Source organism: Phyllobates terribilis, unplaced genomic scaffold (assembly GCF_046119375.1).
Source record: "Phyllobates terribilis strain yellow unplaced genomic scaffold, ASM4611937v1 Scaffold_737__1_contigs__length_740118, whole genome shotgun sequence".
Taxonomy (NCBI): domain Eukaryota; kingdom Metazoa; phylum Chordata; class Amphibia; order Anura; family Dendrobatidae; genus Phyllobates; species Phyllobates terribilis.
In genome coordinates, this window is record NW_027363497.1 from 634518 (window position 1) to 649511 (window position 14994).

At 46.1% G+C, this 14994-nt stretch overlaps 10 non-coding genes and 2 pseudogenes across 10 annotated transcripts; all 12 read right to left on the bottom strand.

Annotated features, from left to right (window-relative positions):
• Positions 1 to 875: 875 nt before the first annotated feature.
• LOC141238317 (U2 spliceosomal RNA) lies at positions 876 to 1066 on the bottom strand. The gene has a single exon (XR_012303807.1). It is a non-coding gene; the product is annotated as a U2 spliceosomal RNA (small nuclear RNA).
• A 1117-nt stretch (positions 1067 to 2183) lies between these two features.
• LOC141238318 (U2 spliceosomal RNA) lies at positions 2184 to 2374 on the bottom strand. The gene has a single exon (XR_012303808.1). It is a non-coding gene; the product is annotated as a U2 spliceosomal RNA (small nuclear RNA).
• Positions 2375 to 3489: 1115 nt separating this feature from the next.
• On the bottom strand, positions 3490 to 3680 carry LOC141238427 (U2 spliceosomal RNA). Its single transcript, XR_012303913.1, has one exon. It is a non-coding gene; the product is annotated as a U2 spliceosomal RNA (small nuclear RNA).
• Positions 3681 to 4797: 1117 nt separating this feature from the next.
• LOC141238319 (U2 spliceosomal RNA) lies at positions 4798 to 4988 on the bottom strand. Its single transcript, XR_012303809.1, has one exon. It is a non-coding gene; the product is annotated as a U2 spliceosomal RNA (small nuclear RNA).
• A 1120-nt stretch (positions 4989 to 6108) lies between these two features.
• On the bottom strand, positions 6109 to 6299 carry LOC141238320 (U2 spliceosomal RNA). The gene has a single exon (XR_012303810.1). It is a non-coding gene; the product is annotated as a U2 spliceosomal RNA (small nuclear RNA).
• A 1121-nt stretch (positions 6300 to 7420) lies between these two features.
• LOC141237971 (U2 spliceosomal RNA) lies at positions 7421 to 7609 on the bottom strand. Its single transcript, XR_012303487.1, has one exon. It is a non-coding gene; the product is annotated as a U2 spliceosomal RNA (small nuclear RNA).
• Positions 7610 to 8406: 797 nt separating this feature from the next.
• Positions 8407 to 8498, bottom strand: LOC141237985 (U2 spliceosomal RNA; annotated as a pseudogene).
• Positions 8499 to 9616: 1118 nt separating this feature from the next.
• LOC141238321 (U2 spliceosomal RNA) lies at positions 9617 to 9807 on the bottom strand. Its single transcript, XR_012303811.1, has one exon. It is a non-coding gene; the product is annotated as a U2 spliceosomal RNA (small nuclear RNA).
• Positions 9808 to 10926: 1119 nt separating this feature from the next.
• Positions 10927 to 11117, bottom strand: LOC141238408 (U2 spliceosomal RNA). The gene has a single exon (XR_012303895.1). It is a non-coding gene; the product is annotated as a U2 spliceosomal RNA (small nuclear RNA).
• A 1119-nt stretch (positions 11118 to 12236) lies between these two features.
• LOC141237972 (U2 spliceosomal RNA) lies at positions 12237 to 12425 on the bottom strand. The gene has a single exon (XR_012303488.1). It is a non-coding gene; the product is annotated as a U2 spliceosomal RNA (small nuclear RNA).
• Positions 12426 to 13222: 797 nt separating this feature from the next.
• Positions 13223 to 13314, bottom strand: LOC141237986 (U2 spliceosomal RNA; annotated as a pseudogene).
• Positions 13315 to 14432: 1118 nt separating this feature from the next.
• Positions 14433 to 14623, bottom strand: LOC141238322 (U2 spliceosomal RNA). Its single transcript, XR_012303812.1, has one exon. It is a non-coding gene; the product is annotated as a U2 spliceosomal RNA (small nuclear RNA).
• Between the last annotated feature and the right edge of the window lie 371 nt (positions 14624 to 14994).

Below are 14994 nucleotides of genomic sequence, written 5' to 3' on the forward strand. Positions count from 1 at the left end.
AGAACCAATTAAGGCGGGGGGGGGGGGTGGAACGAGCAGCTGTCTACCCTTAGCAGGAGGGTTGCTGATTAATTACCTCTCCTGCTACTGCTGCTGCTGCTGGCTGTCCAGCAGCAGACTGAAGGTGGCTGCTGCTGTGCGCAGGTATATAAAGGCTCAGAGCCTATTATGACACGCGCAGCCAGCGTTCCATTGCCACATTCCGTCTACTGCAGGCGGGATACCTGGATGGCTGAATGTCACTGAGAAGCTCACAGAGACCGCCATAAGCAACAGTTTAAAAGAATGCCACAGACTAATCAACCAAACTTTTTGGGTTGGTTTCTCTTTTATAGTCTGCAGGCATTAAATGAAAGAAGTCAGTGTTCCAGCAGAGGGAGACAACGTTTCAGAAAAGGCATTGTAGCAAACCAAAAAAGAAATTGTAAGCGCAGCAGAGTAACCAGCTCACATACCTGTTAGCTCAGGTGAGTTTAAAAGGCTGCTGTTGATAACAAGGGCATTTGCTAAATAGATGGTGTGTGTGCAACAATATACTGAAAGGTCAATTATATTGTGCAGCTTATCTCACCACCTGTAGTTATTTAGGTGAAAGCTCCAAAATGCTTGCCTAATATGTCTGTTTATCCAAAAGGAAGTATAGAGGGAGAGCTAGATAGATAGCATTGCATTACATTACATGGCAATGCAATGCACAGTTGCTGAAGTTGAACCAAAATGAGCTTGTCATCTGGCTTCTGCAACTTTTAACATGAAAAATCCAATGAGGAGAAGAAAAGCAAAGCCAAAGAGTCCATCCCAAAATCCGACAAACAAGCCAAATGAACAAAAAGCATTGAATTCAATTCTTTCTGATTTTAGAAACTGCATTAAAGAAGGGGTGCACCGGTCCTGGAGATACTGCAATACCAGGTCAATGCGTGGAGTGGACAGAGCAAGCTCTTTTTCCATCTCCCTGTTCTAAAAATCCATTTAATATATGGTCCCCAGATAGGGGACGTATCAGATATTAAACTGATAAGAACAGATACTACACTTGATCTTAGCCAAAAGGCCGAGAAGCGATAACCAGAATTGGTTTCCGACTACGGTGCCACCCAAGGATTCTGAAAAGTCCATTTGTGGAGATGGCCACCTGGACTCCCGTTAAGAAGACATGCTGTTAACCTCTAGATCCCTCACATGCCTGCACTTTTCGGCTTGCTGCTGCTGCAATCCACGCGTTTTAGATCTGCATAACTCCACCTCTTTTAGCACAGTACCCTCAACCCCCGGCTGTTCCCACCCGCCTCAACACCGTTGGAAGGGAGGAGAACCAATTAAGGCGGGGGGGGGGGGTGGAACGAGCAGCTGTCTACCCTTAGCAGGAGGGTTGCTGATTAATTACCTCTCCTGCTGCTGCTGCTGCTGGCTGTCCAGCAGCAGACTGAAGGTGGCTGCTGCTGTGCGCAGGTATATAAAGGCTCAGAGCCTATTATGACACGCGCAGCCAGCGTTCCATTGCCACATTCCGTCTACTGCAGGCGGGATACCTGGATGGCTGAATGTCACTGAGAAGCTCACAGAGACCGCCATAAGCAACAGTTTAAAAGAATGCCACAGGCTAATCAACCAAACTTTTTGGGTTGGTTTCTCTTTTATAGTCTGCAGGCATTAAATGAAAGAAGTCAGTGTTCCAGCAGAGGGAGACAACGTTTCAGAAAAGGCATTGTAGCAAACCAAAAAAGAAATTTTAAGCGCAGCAGAGTAACCAGCTCACATACCTGTTAGCTCAGGTGAGTTTAAAAGGCTGCTGTTGATAACAAGGGCATTTGCTAAATAGATGGTGTGTGTGCAACAATATACTGAAAGGTCAATTATATTGTGCAGCTTATCTCACCACCTGTAGTTATTTAGGTGAAAGCTCCAAAATGCTTGCCTAATATGTCTCTTTATCCAAAAGGAAGTATAGAGGGAGAGCTAGATAGATAGCATTGCATTACATTACATGGCAATGCAATGCACAGTTGCTGAAGTTGAACCAAAATGAGCTTGTCATCTGGCTTCTGCAACTTTTAACATGAAAAATCCAATGAGGAGAAGAAAAGCAAAGCCAAAGAGTCCATCCCAAAATCCGACAAACAAGCCAAATGAACAAAAAGCATTGAATTCAATTCTTTCTGATTTTAGAAACTGCATTAAAGAAGGGGTGCACCGGTCCTGGAGATACTGCAATACCAGGTCAATGCGTGGAGTGGACAGAGCAAGCTCTTTTTCCATCTCCCTGTTCTAAAAATCCATTTAATATATGGTCCCCAGATAGGGGACGTATCAGATATTAAACTGATAAGAACAGATACTACACTTGATCTTAGCCAAAAGGCCGAGAAGCGATAACCAGAATTGGTTTCCGACTACGGTGCCACCCAAGGATTCTGAAAAGTCCATTTGTGGAGATGGCCACCTGGACTCCCGTTAAGAAGACATGCTGTCAACCTCTAGATCCCTCACATGCCTGCACTTTTCGGCTTGCTGCTGCTGCAATCCACGCGTTTTAGATCTGCATAACTCCACCTCTTTTAGCACAGTACCCTCAACCCCCGGCTGTTCCCACCCGCCTCAACACCTTTGGAAGGGAGGAGAAGAAATTAAGGCGGGGGGGGGGTGGTGGAACGAGCAGCTGTCTACCCTTAGCAGGAGGGTTGCTGATTAATTACCTCTCCTGCTGCTGCTGCTGGCTGTCCAGCAGCAGACTGAAGGTTGCTGCTGCTGTGCGCAGGTATATAAAGGCTCAGAGCCTATTATGACACGCGCAGCCAGCGTTCCATTGCCACATTCCGTCTACTGCAGGCGGGATACCTGGATGGCTGAATGTCACTGAGAAGCTCACAGAGACCGCCATAAGCAACAGTTTAAAAGAATGCCACAGACTAATCAACCAAACTTTTTGGGTTGGTTTCTCTTTTATAGTCTGCAGGCATTAAATGAAAGAAGTCAGTGTTCCAGCAGAGGGAGACAACGTTTCAGAAAAGGCATTGTAGCAAACCAAAAAAGAAATTTTAAGCGCAGCAGAGTAACCAGCTCACATACCTGTTAGCTCAGGTGAGTTTAAAAGGCTGCTGTTGATAACAAGGGCATTTGCTAAATAGATGGTGTGTGTGCAACAATATACTGAAAGGTCAATTATATTGTGCAGCTTATCTCACCACCTGTAGTTATTTAGGTGAAAGCTCCAAAATGCTTGCCTAATATGTCTGTTTATCCAAAAGGAAGTATAGAGGGAGAGCTAGATAGATAGCATTGCGTTACATTACATGGCAATGCAATGCACAGTTGCTGAAGTTGAACCAAAATGAGCTTGTCATCTGACTTCTGCAACTTTTAACATGAAAAATCCAATGAGGAGAAGAAAAGCAAAGCCAAAGAGTCCATCCCAAAATCCGACAAACAAGCCAAATGAACAAAAAGCATTGAATTCAATTCTTTCTGATTTTAGAAACTGCATTAAAGAAGGGGTGCACCGGTCCTGGAGATACTGCAATACCAGGTCAATGCGTGGAGTGTACAGAGCAAGCTCTTTTTCCATCTCCCTGTTCTAAAAATCCATTTAATATATGGTCCCCAGATAGGGGACGTATCAGATATTAAACTGATAAGAACAGATACTACACTTGATCTTAGCCAAAAGGCCGAGAAGCGATAACCAGAATTGGTTTCCGACTACGGTGCCACCCAAGGATTCTGAAAAGTCCATTTGTGGAGATGGCCACCTGGACTCCCGTTAAGAAGACATGCTGTCAACCTCTAGATCCCTCACATGCCTGCACTTTTCGGCTTGCTGCTGCTGCAATCCACGCGTTTTAGATCTGCATAACTCCACCTCTTTTAGCACAGTACCCTCAACCCCCGGCTGTTCCCACCCGCCTCAACACCGTTGGAAGGGAGGAGAACCAATTAAGGCGGGGGGGGGGGGTGGAACGAGCAGCTGTCTACCCTTAGCAGGAGGGTTGCTGATTAATTACCTCTCCTGCTGCTGCTGCTGCTGGCTGTCCAGCAGCAGACTGAAGGTGGCTGCTGCTGTGCGCAGGTATATAAAGGCTCAGAGCCTATTATGACACGCGCAGCCAGCGTTCCATTGCCACATTCCGTCTACTGCAGGCGGGATACCTGGATGGCTGAATGTCACTGAGAAGCTCACAGAGACCGCCATAAGCAACAGTTTAAAAGAATGCCACAGACTAATCAACCAAACTTTTTGGGTTGGTTTCTCTTTTATAGTCTGCAGGCATTAAATGAAAGAAGTCAGTGTTCCAGCAGAGGGAGACAACGTTTCAGAAAAGGCATTGTAGCAAACCAAAAAAGAAATTTTAAGCGCAGCAGAGTAACCAGCTCACATACCTGTTAGCTCAGGTGAGTTTAAAAGGCTGCTGTTGATAACAAGGGCATTTGCTAAATAGATGGTGTGTGTGCAACAATATACTGAAAGGTCAATTATATTGTGCAGCTTATCTCACCACCTGTAGTTATTTAGGTGAAAGCTCCAAAATGCTTGCCTAATATGTCTGTTTATCCAAAAGGAAGTATAGAGGGAGAGCTAGATAGATAGCATTGCATTACATTACATGGCAATGCAATGCACAGTTGCTGAAGTTGAACCAAAATGAGCTTGTCATCTGGCTTCTGCAACTTTTAACATGAAAAATCCAATGAGGAGAAGAAAAGCAAAGCCAAAGAGTCCATCCCAAAATCCGACAAACAAGCCAAATGAACAAAAAGCATTGAATTCAATTCTTTCTGATTTTAGAAACTGCATTAAAGAAGGGGTGCACCGGTCCTGGAGATACTGCAATACCAGGTCAATGCGTGGAGTGGACAGAGCAAGCTCTTTTTCCATCTCCCTGTTCTAAAAATCCATTTAATATATGGTCCCCAGATAGGGGACGTATCAGATATTAAACTGATAAGAACAGATACTACACTTGATCTTAGCCAAAAGGCCGAGAAGCGATAACCAGAATTGGTTTCGAACTACGGTGCCACCCAAGGATTCTGAAAAGTCCATTTGTGGAGATGGCCACCTGGACTCCCGTTAAGAAGACATGCTGTCAACCTCTAGATCCCTCACATGCCTGCACTTTTCGGCTTGCTGCTGCTGCAATCCACGCGTTTTAGATCTGCATAACTCCACCTCTTTTAGCACAGTACCCTCAACCCCCGGCTGTTCCCACCCGCCTCAACACCGTTGGAAGGGAGGAGAACCAATTAAGGCGGGGGGGGGGGGTGGAACGAGCAGCTGTCTACCCTTAGCAGGAGGGTTGCTGATTAATTACCTCTCCTGCTGCTGCTGCTGCTGCTGGCTGTCCAGCAGCAGACTGAAGGTGGCTGCTGCTGTGCGCAGGTATATAAAGGCTCAGAGCCTATTATGACACGCGCAGCCAGCGTTCCATTGCCACATTCCGTCTACTGCAGGCGGGATACCTGGATGGCTGAATGTCACTGAGAAGCTCACAGAGACCGCCATAAGCAACAGTTTAAAAGAATGCCACAGACTAATCAACCAAACTTTTTGGGTTGGTTTCTCTTTTATAGTCTGCAGGCATTAAATGAAAGAAGTCAGTGTTCCAGCAGAGGGAGACAACGTTTCAGAAAAGGCATTGTAGCAAACCAAAAAAGAAATTTTAAGCGCAGCAGAGTAACCTGCTCACATACCTGTTAGCTCAGGTGAGTTTAAAAGGCTGCTGTTGATAACAAGGGCATTTGCTAAATAGATGGTGTGTGTGCAACAATATACTGAAAGGTCAATTATATTGTGCAGCTTATCTCACCACCTGTAGTTATTTAGGTGAAAGCTCCAAAATGCTTGCCTAATATGTCTGTTTATCCAAAAGGAAGTATAGAGGGAGAGCTAGATAGATAGCATTGCATTACATTACATGGCAATGCAATGCACAGTTGCTGAAGTTGAACCAAAATGAGCTTGTCATCTGGCTTCTGCAACTTTTAACATGAAAAATCCAATGAGGAGAAGAAAAGCAAAGCCAAAGAGTCCATCCCAAAATCCGACAAACAAGCCAAATGAACAAAAAGCATTGAATTCAATTCTTTCTGATTTTAGAAACTGCATTAAAGAAGGGGTGCACCGGTCCTGGAGATACTGCAATACCAGGTCAATGCGTGGAGTGGACAGAGCAAGCTCTTTTTCCATCTCCCTGTTCTAAAAATCCATTTAATATATGGTCCCCAGATAGGGGACGTATCAGATATTAAACTGATAAGAACAGATACTACACTTGATCTTAGCCAAAAGGCCGAGAAGCGATAACCAGAATTGGTTTCCGACTACGGTGCCACCCAAGGATTCTGAAAAGTCCATTTGTGGAGATGGCCACCTGGACTCCCGTTAAGAAGACATGCTGTCAACCTCTAGATCCCTCACATGCCTGCACTTTTCGGCTTGCTGCTGCTGCAATCCACGCGTTTTAGATCTGCATAACTCCACCTCTTTTAGCACAGTACCCTCAACCCCCGGCTGTTCCCACCCGCCTCAACACCGTTGGAAGGGAGGAGAACCAATTAAGGCGGGGGGGGGGTGGAACGAGCAGCTGTCTACCCTTAGCAGGAGGGTTGCTGATTAATTACCTCTCCTGCTGCTGCTGCTGCTGCTGCTGGCTGTCCAGCAGCAGACTGAAGGTGGCTGCTGCTGTGCGCAGGTATATAAAGGCTCAGAGCCTATTATGACACGCGCAGCCAGCGTTCCATTGCCACATTCCGTCTACTGCAGGCGGGATACCTGGATGGCTGAATGTCACTGAGAAGCTCACAGAGACCGCCATAAGCAACAGTTTAAAAGAATGCCACAGACTAATCAACCAAACTTTTTGGGTTGGTTTCTCTTTTATAGTCTGCAGGCATTAAATGAAAGAAGTCAGTGTTCCAGCAGAGGGAGACAACGTTTCAGAAAAGGCATTGTAGCAAACCAAAAAAGAAATTTTAAGCGCAGCAGAGTAACCAGCTCACATACCTGTTAGCTCAGGTGAGTTTAAAAGGCTGCTGTTGATAACAAGGGCATTTGCTAAATAGATGGTGTGTGTGCAACAATATACTGAAAGGTCAATTATATTGTGCAGCTTATCTCACCACCTGTAGTTATTTAGGTGAAAGCTCCAAAATGCTTGCCTAATATGTCTGTTTATCCAAAAGGAAGTATAGAGGGAGAGCTAGATAGATAGCATTGCATTACATTACATGGCAATGCAATGCACAGTTGCTGAAGTTGAACCAAAATGAGCTTGTCATCTGGCTTCTGCAACTTTTAACATGAAAAATCCAATGAGGAGAAGAAAAGCAAAGCCAAAGAGTCCATCCCAAAATCCGACAAACAAGCCAAATGAACAAAAAGCATTGAATTCAATTCTTTCTGATTTTAGAAACTGCATTAAAGAAGGGGTGCACCGGTCCTGGAGATACTGCAATACCAGGTCAATGCGTGGAGTGGACAGAGCAAGCTCTTTTTCCATCTCCCTGTTCTAAAAATCCATTTAATATATGGTCCCCAGATAGGGGACGTATCAGATATTAAACTGATAAGAACAGATTTTTTTTTTTTTTTTTTTTTTTTTGAAAGCCCGAATTCGTGTACAAAACCCGAGTGCGCTTAAAAAAGTGACAAGTGCCACAAAAAAAGTGCACTAGGATGCTGATCTTCTTGAAACCCTCTCCAAAAGGAGAAGGGTCCCCCAAACCTTTCCCTGTCCCTCCGAGCCAGAAGGCAACAGCGAGGAACAGGGACAAATAGCCACCTCCAGCCGGAGCCAGAGGGGACCCAATCTTACCCCCAATACCTGCCCGAGTTCTCACCCGAGCAAGGCACTGGGAGCCAAAGACTGTGCTCCCCTCCCGGAAGAGGGGAGCCAACAACGCTCTCCTCCCGAAAGAGGAGAGCCAGGGGGGATCAGGGGGGAGCGGAACCTGATGGCCACACACTCCCCCCCTAGACCTGCCAAGAGAGGAACCCGTAAGGGAACCGCATCCCGACAAAATCCTAGTAAGGACGTGGACACACGTGAAAAAGTGGACACACAGTGACAAAAAAAATTAAATAAATAGTGAAGGTTTCACAGTATAATACTGCCCGGACCTTCGACCGGGAATTGAAAAATTCCCCATCCTAAGGCCAGAAGGCCCGGAATAAGGGTGTGTGTGAAGAAAGAAATATTGAAGTGCTAGTGCAAATGTGCCATAAACTCAAGTGGGGTTCCCAATCCCAGTGAGTTAAGGCACCCCAGGGTCACCACTCCTGGGGCACTTCACACTTCGGGCTTTCGATCTTCCCCGGCCCAATGGCGTCGATCCTGGGGGGCCATGCTTTCCACCAGATGACTATATTAGCCAACTGGCGTACTAACAAGCGCCTAAGCCCCAGTGTGCATAATGTATCAATCTACTAGGGCGGCCAACATCCAAAACCGCCTTTTCGAAAGATACTACACTTGATCTTAGCCAAAAGGCCGAGAAGCGATAACCAGAATTGGTTTCCGACTACGGTGCCACCCAAGGATTCTGAAAAGTCCATTTGTGGAGATGGCCACCTGGACTCCCGTTAAGAAGACATGCTGTCAACCTCTAGATCCCTCACATGCCTGCACTTTTCGGCTTGCTGCTGCTGCAATCCACGCGTTTTAGATCTGCATAACTCCACCTCTTTTAGCACAGTACCCTCAACCCCCGGCTGTTCCCACCCGCCTCAACACCGTTGGAAGGGAGGAGAACCAATTAAGGCGGGGGGGGGGTGGAACGAGCAGCTGTCTACCCTTAGCAGGAGGGTTGCTGATTAATTACCTCTCCTGCTGCTGTTGTTGCTGCTGGCTGTCCAGCAGCAGACTGAAGGTGGCTGCTGCTGTGCGCAGGTATATAAAGGCTCAGAGCCTATTATGACACGCGCAGCCAGCGTTCCATTGCCACATTCCGTCTACTGCAGGCGGGATACCTGGATGGCTGAATGTCACTGAGAAGCTCACAGAGACCGCCATAAGCAACAGTTTAAAAGAATGCCACAGACTAATCAACCAAACTTTTTGGGTTGGTTTCTCTTTTATAGTCTGCAGGCATTAAATGAAAGAAGTCAGTGTTCCAGCAGAGGGAGACAACATTTCAGAAAAGGCATTGTAGCAAACCAAAAAAGAAATTTTAAGCGCAGCAGAGTAACCAGCTCACATACCTGTTAGCTCAGGTGAGTTTAAAAGGCTGCTGTTGATAACAAGGGCATTTGCTAAATAGATGGTGTGTGTGCAACAATATACTGAAAGGTCAATTATATTGTGCAGCTTATCTCACCACCTGTAGTTATTTAGGTGAAAGCTCCAAAATGCTTGCCTAATATGTCTGTTTATCCAAAAGGAAGTATAGAGGGAGAGCTAGATAGATAGCATTGCATTACATTACATGGCAATGCAATGCACAGTTGCTGAAGTTGAACCAAAATGAGCTTGTCATCTGGCTTCTGCAACTTTTAACATGAAAAATCCAATGAGGAGAAGAAAAGCAAAGCCAAAGAGTCCATCCCAAAATCCGACAAACAAGCCAAATGAACAAAAAGCATTGAATTCAATTCTTTCTGATTTTAGAAACTGCATTAAAGAAGGGGTGCACCGGTCCTGGAGATACTGCAATACCAGGTCAATGCGTGGAGTGGACAGAGCAAGCTCTTTTTCCATCTCCCTGTTCTAAAAATCCATTTAATATATGGTCCCCAGATAGGGGACGTATCAGATATTAAACTGATAAGAACAGATACTACACTTGATCTTAGCCAAAAGGCCGAGAAGCGATAACCAGAATTGGTTTCCGACTACGGTGCCACCCAAGGATTCTGAAAAGTCCATTTGTGGAGATGGCCACCTGGACTCCCGTTAAGAAGACATGCTGTCAACCTCTAGATCCCTCACATGCCTGCACTTTTCGGCTTGCTGCTGCTGCAATCCACGCGTTTTAGATCTGCATAACTCCACCTCTTTTAGCACAGTACCCTCAACCCCCGGCTGTTCCCACCCGCCTCAACACCGTTGGAAGGGAGGAGAACCAATTAAGGCGGGGGGGGGGGTGGAACGAGCAGCTGTCTACCCTTAGCAGGAGGGTTGCTGATTAATTACCTCTCCTGCTGCTGCTGCTGCTGCTGGCTGTCCAGCAGCAGACTGAAGGTGGCTGCTGCTGTGCGCAGGTATATAAAGGCTCAGAGCCTATTATGACACGCACAGCCAGCGTTCCATTGCCACATTCCGTCTACTGCCGGCGGGATACCTGGATGGCTGAATGTCACTGAGAAGCTCACAGAGACCTCCATAAGCAACAGTTTAAAAGAATGCCACAGACTAATCAACCAAACTTTTTGGGTTGGTTTCTCTTTTATAGTCTGCAGGCATTAAATGAAAGAAGTCAGTGTTCCAGCAGAGGGAGACAACGTTTCAGAAAAGGCATTGTAGCAAACCAAAAAAGAAATTTTAAGCGCAGCAGAGTAACCAGCTCACATACCTGTTAGCTCAGGTGAGTTTAAAAGGCTGCTGTTGATAACAAGGGCATTTGCTAAATAGATGGTGTGTGTGCAACAATATACTGAAAGGTCAATTATATTGTGCAGCTTATCTCACCACCTGTAGTTATTTAGGTGAAAGCTCCAAAATGCTTGCCTAATATGTCTGTTTATCCAAAAGGAAGTATAGAGGGAGAGCTAGATAGATAGCATTGCATTACATTACATGGCAATGCAATGCACAGTTGCTGAAGTTGAACCAAAATGAGCTTGTCATCTGGCTTCTGCAACTTTTAACATGAAAAATCCAATGAGGAGAAGAAAAGCAAAGCCAAAGAGTCCATCCCAAAATCCGACAAACAAGCCAAATGAACAAAAAGCATTGAATTCAATTCTTTCTGATTTTAGAAACTGCATTAAAGAAGGGGTGCACCGGTCCTGGAGATACTGCAATACCAGGTCAATGCGTGGAGTGGACAGAGCAAGCTCTTTTTCCATCTCCCTGTTCTAAAAATCCATTTAATATATGGTCCCCAGATAGGGGACGTATCAGATATTAAACTGATAAGAACAGATACTACACTTGATCTTAGCCAAAAGGCTGAGAAGCGATAACCAGAATTGGTTTCCGACTACGGTGCCACCCAAGGATTCTGAAAAGTCCATTTGTGGAGATGGCCACCTGGACTCCCGTTAAGAAGACATGCTGTCAACCTCTAGATCCCTCACATGCCTGCACTTTTCGGCTTGCTGCTGCTGCAATCCACGCGTTTTAGATCTGCATAACTCCACCTCTTTTAGCACAGTACCCTCAACCCCCGGCTGTTCCCACCCGCCTCAACACCGTTGGAAGGGAGGAGAACCAATTAAGGCGGGGGGGGGGGTGGAACGAGCAGCTGTCTACCCTTAGCAGGAGGGTTGCTGATTAATTACCTCTCCTGCTGCTGCTGCTGCTGCTGGCTGTCCAGCAGCAGACTGAAGGTGGCTGCTGCTGTGCGCAGGTATATAAAGGCTCAGAGCCTATTATGACACGCGCAGCCAGCGTTCCATTGCCACATTCCGTCTACTGCAGGCGGGATACCTGGATGGCTGAATGTCACTGAGAAGCTCACAGAGACCGCCATAAGCAACAGTTTAAAAGAATGCCACAGACTAATCAACCAAACTTTTTGGGTTGGTTTCTCTTTTATAGTCTGCAGGCATTAAATGAAAGAAGTCAGTGTTCCAGCAGAGGGAGACAACGTTTCAGAAAAGGCATTGTAGCAAACCAAAAAAGAAATTTTAAGCGCAGCAGAGTAACCAGCTCACATACCTGTTAGCTCAGGTGAGTTTAAAAGGCTGCTGTTGATAACAAGGGCATTTGCTAAATAGATGGTGTGTGTGCAACAATATACTGAAAGGTCAATTATATTGTGCAGCTTATCTCACCACCTGTAGTTATTTAGGTGAAAGCTCCAAAATGCTTGCCTAATATGTCTGTTTATCCAAAAGGAAGTATAGAGGGAGAGCTAGATAGATAGCATTGCATTACATTACATGGCAATGCAATGCACAGTTGCTGAAGTTGAACCAAAATGAGCTTGTCATCTGGCTTCTGCAACTTTTAACATGAAAAATCCAATGAGGAGAAGAAAAGCAAAGCCAAAGAGTCCATCCCAAAATCCGACAAACAAGCCAAATGAACAAAAAGCATTGAATTCAATTCTTTCTGATTTTAGAAACTGCATTAAAGAAGGGGTGCACCGGTCCTGGAGATACTGCAATACCAGGTCAATGCGTGGAGTGGACAGAGCAAGCTCTTTTTCCATCTCCCTGTTCTAAAAATCCATTTAATATATGGTCCCCAGATAGGGGACGTATCAGATATTAAACTGATAAGAACAGATTTTTTTTTTTTTTTTTTTTTTTTTGAAAGCCCGAATTCGTGTACAAAACCCGAGTGCGCTTAAAAAAGTGACAAGTGCCACAAAAAAAGTGCACTAGGATGCTGATCTTCTTGAAACCCTCTCCAAAAGGAGAAGGGTCCCCCAAACCTTTCCCTGTCCCTCCGAGCCAGAAGGCAACAGCGAGGAACAGGGACAAATAGCCACCTCCAGCCGGAGCCAGAGGGGACCCAATCTTACCCCCAATACCTGCCCGAGTTCTCACCCGAGCAAGGCACTGGGAGCCAAAGACTGTGCTCCCCTCCCGGAAGAGGGGAGCCAACAACGCTCTCCTCCCGAAAGAGGAGAGCCAGGGGGGATCAGGGGGGAGCGGAACCTGATGGCCACACACTCCCCCCCTAGACCTGCCAAGAGAGGAACCCGTAAGGGAACCGCATCCCGACAAAATCCTAGTAAGGACGTGGACACACGTGAAAAAGTGGACACACAGTGACAAAAAAAATTAAATAAATAGTGAAGGTTTCACAGTATAATACTGCCCGGACCTTCGACCGGGAATTGAAAAATTCCCCATCCTAAGGCCAGAAGGCCCGGAATAAGGGTGTGTGTGAAGAAAGAAATATTGAAGTGCTAGTGCAAATGTGCCATAAACTCAAGTGGGGTTCCCAATCCCAGTGAGTTAAGGCACCCCAGGGTCACCACTCCTGGGGCACTTCACACTTCGGGCTTTCGATCTTCCCCGGCCCAATGGCGTCGATCCTGGGGGGCCATGCTTTCCACCAGATGACTATATTAGCCAACTGGCGTACTAACAAGCGCCTAAGCCCCAGTGTGCATAATGTATCAATCTACTAGGGCGGCCAACATCCAAAACCGCCTTTTCGAAAGATACTACACTTGATCTTAGCCAAAAGGCCGAGAAGCGATAACCAGAATTGGTTTCCGACTACGGTGCCACCCAAGGATTCTGAAAAGTCCATTTGTGGAGATGGCCACCTGGACTCCCGTTAAGAAGACATGCTGTCAACCTCTAGATCCCTCACATGCCTGCACTTTTCGGCTTGCTGCTGCTGCAATCCACGCGTTTTAGATCTGCATAACTCCACCTCTTTTAGCACAGTACCCTCAACCCCCGGCTGTTCCCACCCGCCTCAACACCGTTGGAAGGGAGGAGAACCAATTAAGGCGGGGGGGGGGTGGAACGAGCAGCTGTCTACCCTTAGCAGGAGGGTTGCTGATTAATTACCTCTCCTGCTGCTGTTGTTGCTGCTGGCTGTCCAGCAGCAGACTGAAGGTGGCTGCTGCTGTGCGCAGGTATATAAAGGCTCAGAGCCTATTATGACACGCGCAGCCAGCGTTCCATTGCCACATTCCGTCTACTGCAGGCGGGATACCTGGATGGCTGAATGTCACTGAGAAGCTCACAGAGACCGCCATAAGCAACAGTTTAAAAGAATGCCACAGACTAATCAACCAAACTTTTTGGGTTGGTTTCTCTTTTATAGTCTGCAGGCATTAAATGAAAGAAGTCAGTGTTCCAGCAGAGGGAGACAACATTTCAGAAAAGGCATTGTAGCAAACCAAAAAAGAAATTTTAAGCGCAGCAGAGTAACCAGCTCACATACCTGTTAGCTCAGGTGAGTTTAAAAGGCTGCTGTTGATAACAAGGGCATTTGCTAAATAGATGGTGTGTGTGCAACAATATACTGAAAGGTCAATTATATTGTGCAGCTTATCTCACCACCTGTAGTTATTTAGGTGAAAGCTCCAAAATGCTTGCCTAATATGTCTGTTTATCCAAAAGGAAGTATAGAGGGAGAGCTAGATAGATAGCATTGCATTACATTACATGGCAATGCAATGCACAGTTGCTGAAGTTGAACCAAAATGAGCTTGTCATCTGGCTTCTGCAACTTTTAACATGAAAAATCCAATGAGGAGAAGAAAAGCAAAGCCAAAGAGTCCATCCCAAAATCCGACAAACAAGCCAAATGAACAAAAAGCATTGAATTCAATTCTTTCTGATTTTAGAAACTGCATTAAAGAAGGGGTGCACCGGTCCTGGAGATACTGCAATACCAGGTCAATGCGTGGAGTGGACAGAGCAAGCTCTTTTTCCATCTCCCTGTTCTAAAAATCCATTTAATATATGGTCCCCAGATAGGGGACGTATCAGATATTAAACTGATAAGAACAGATACTACACTTGATCTTAGCCAAAAGGCCGAGAAGCGATAACCAGAATTGGTTTCCGACTACGGTGCCACCCAAGGATTCTGAAAAGTCCATTTGTGGAGATGGCCACCTGGACTCCCGTTAAGAAGACATGCTGTCAACCTCTAGATCCCTCACATGCCTGCACTTTTCGGCTTGCTGCTGCTGCAATCCACGCGTTTTAGATCTGCATAACTCCACCTCTTTTAGCACAGTACCCTCAACCCCCGGCTGTTCCCACCCGCCTCAACACCGTTGGAAGGGAGGAGAACCAATTAAGGCGGGGGGGGGGGTGGAACGAGCAGCTGTCTACCCTTAGCAGGAGGGTTGCTGATTAATTACCTCTCCTGCTGCTGCTGCTGCTGGCTGTCCAGCAGCAGACTGAAGGTGGCT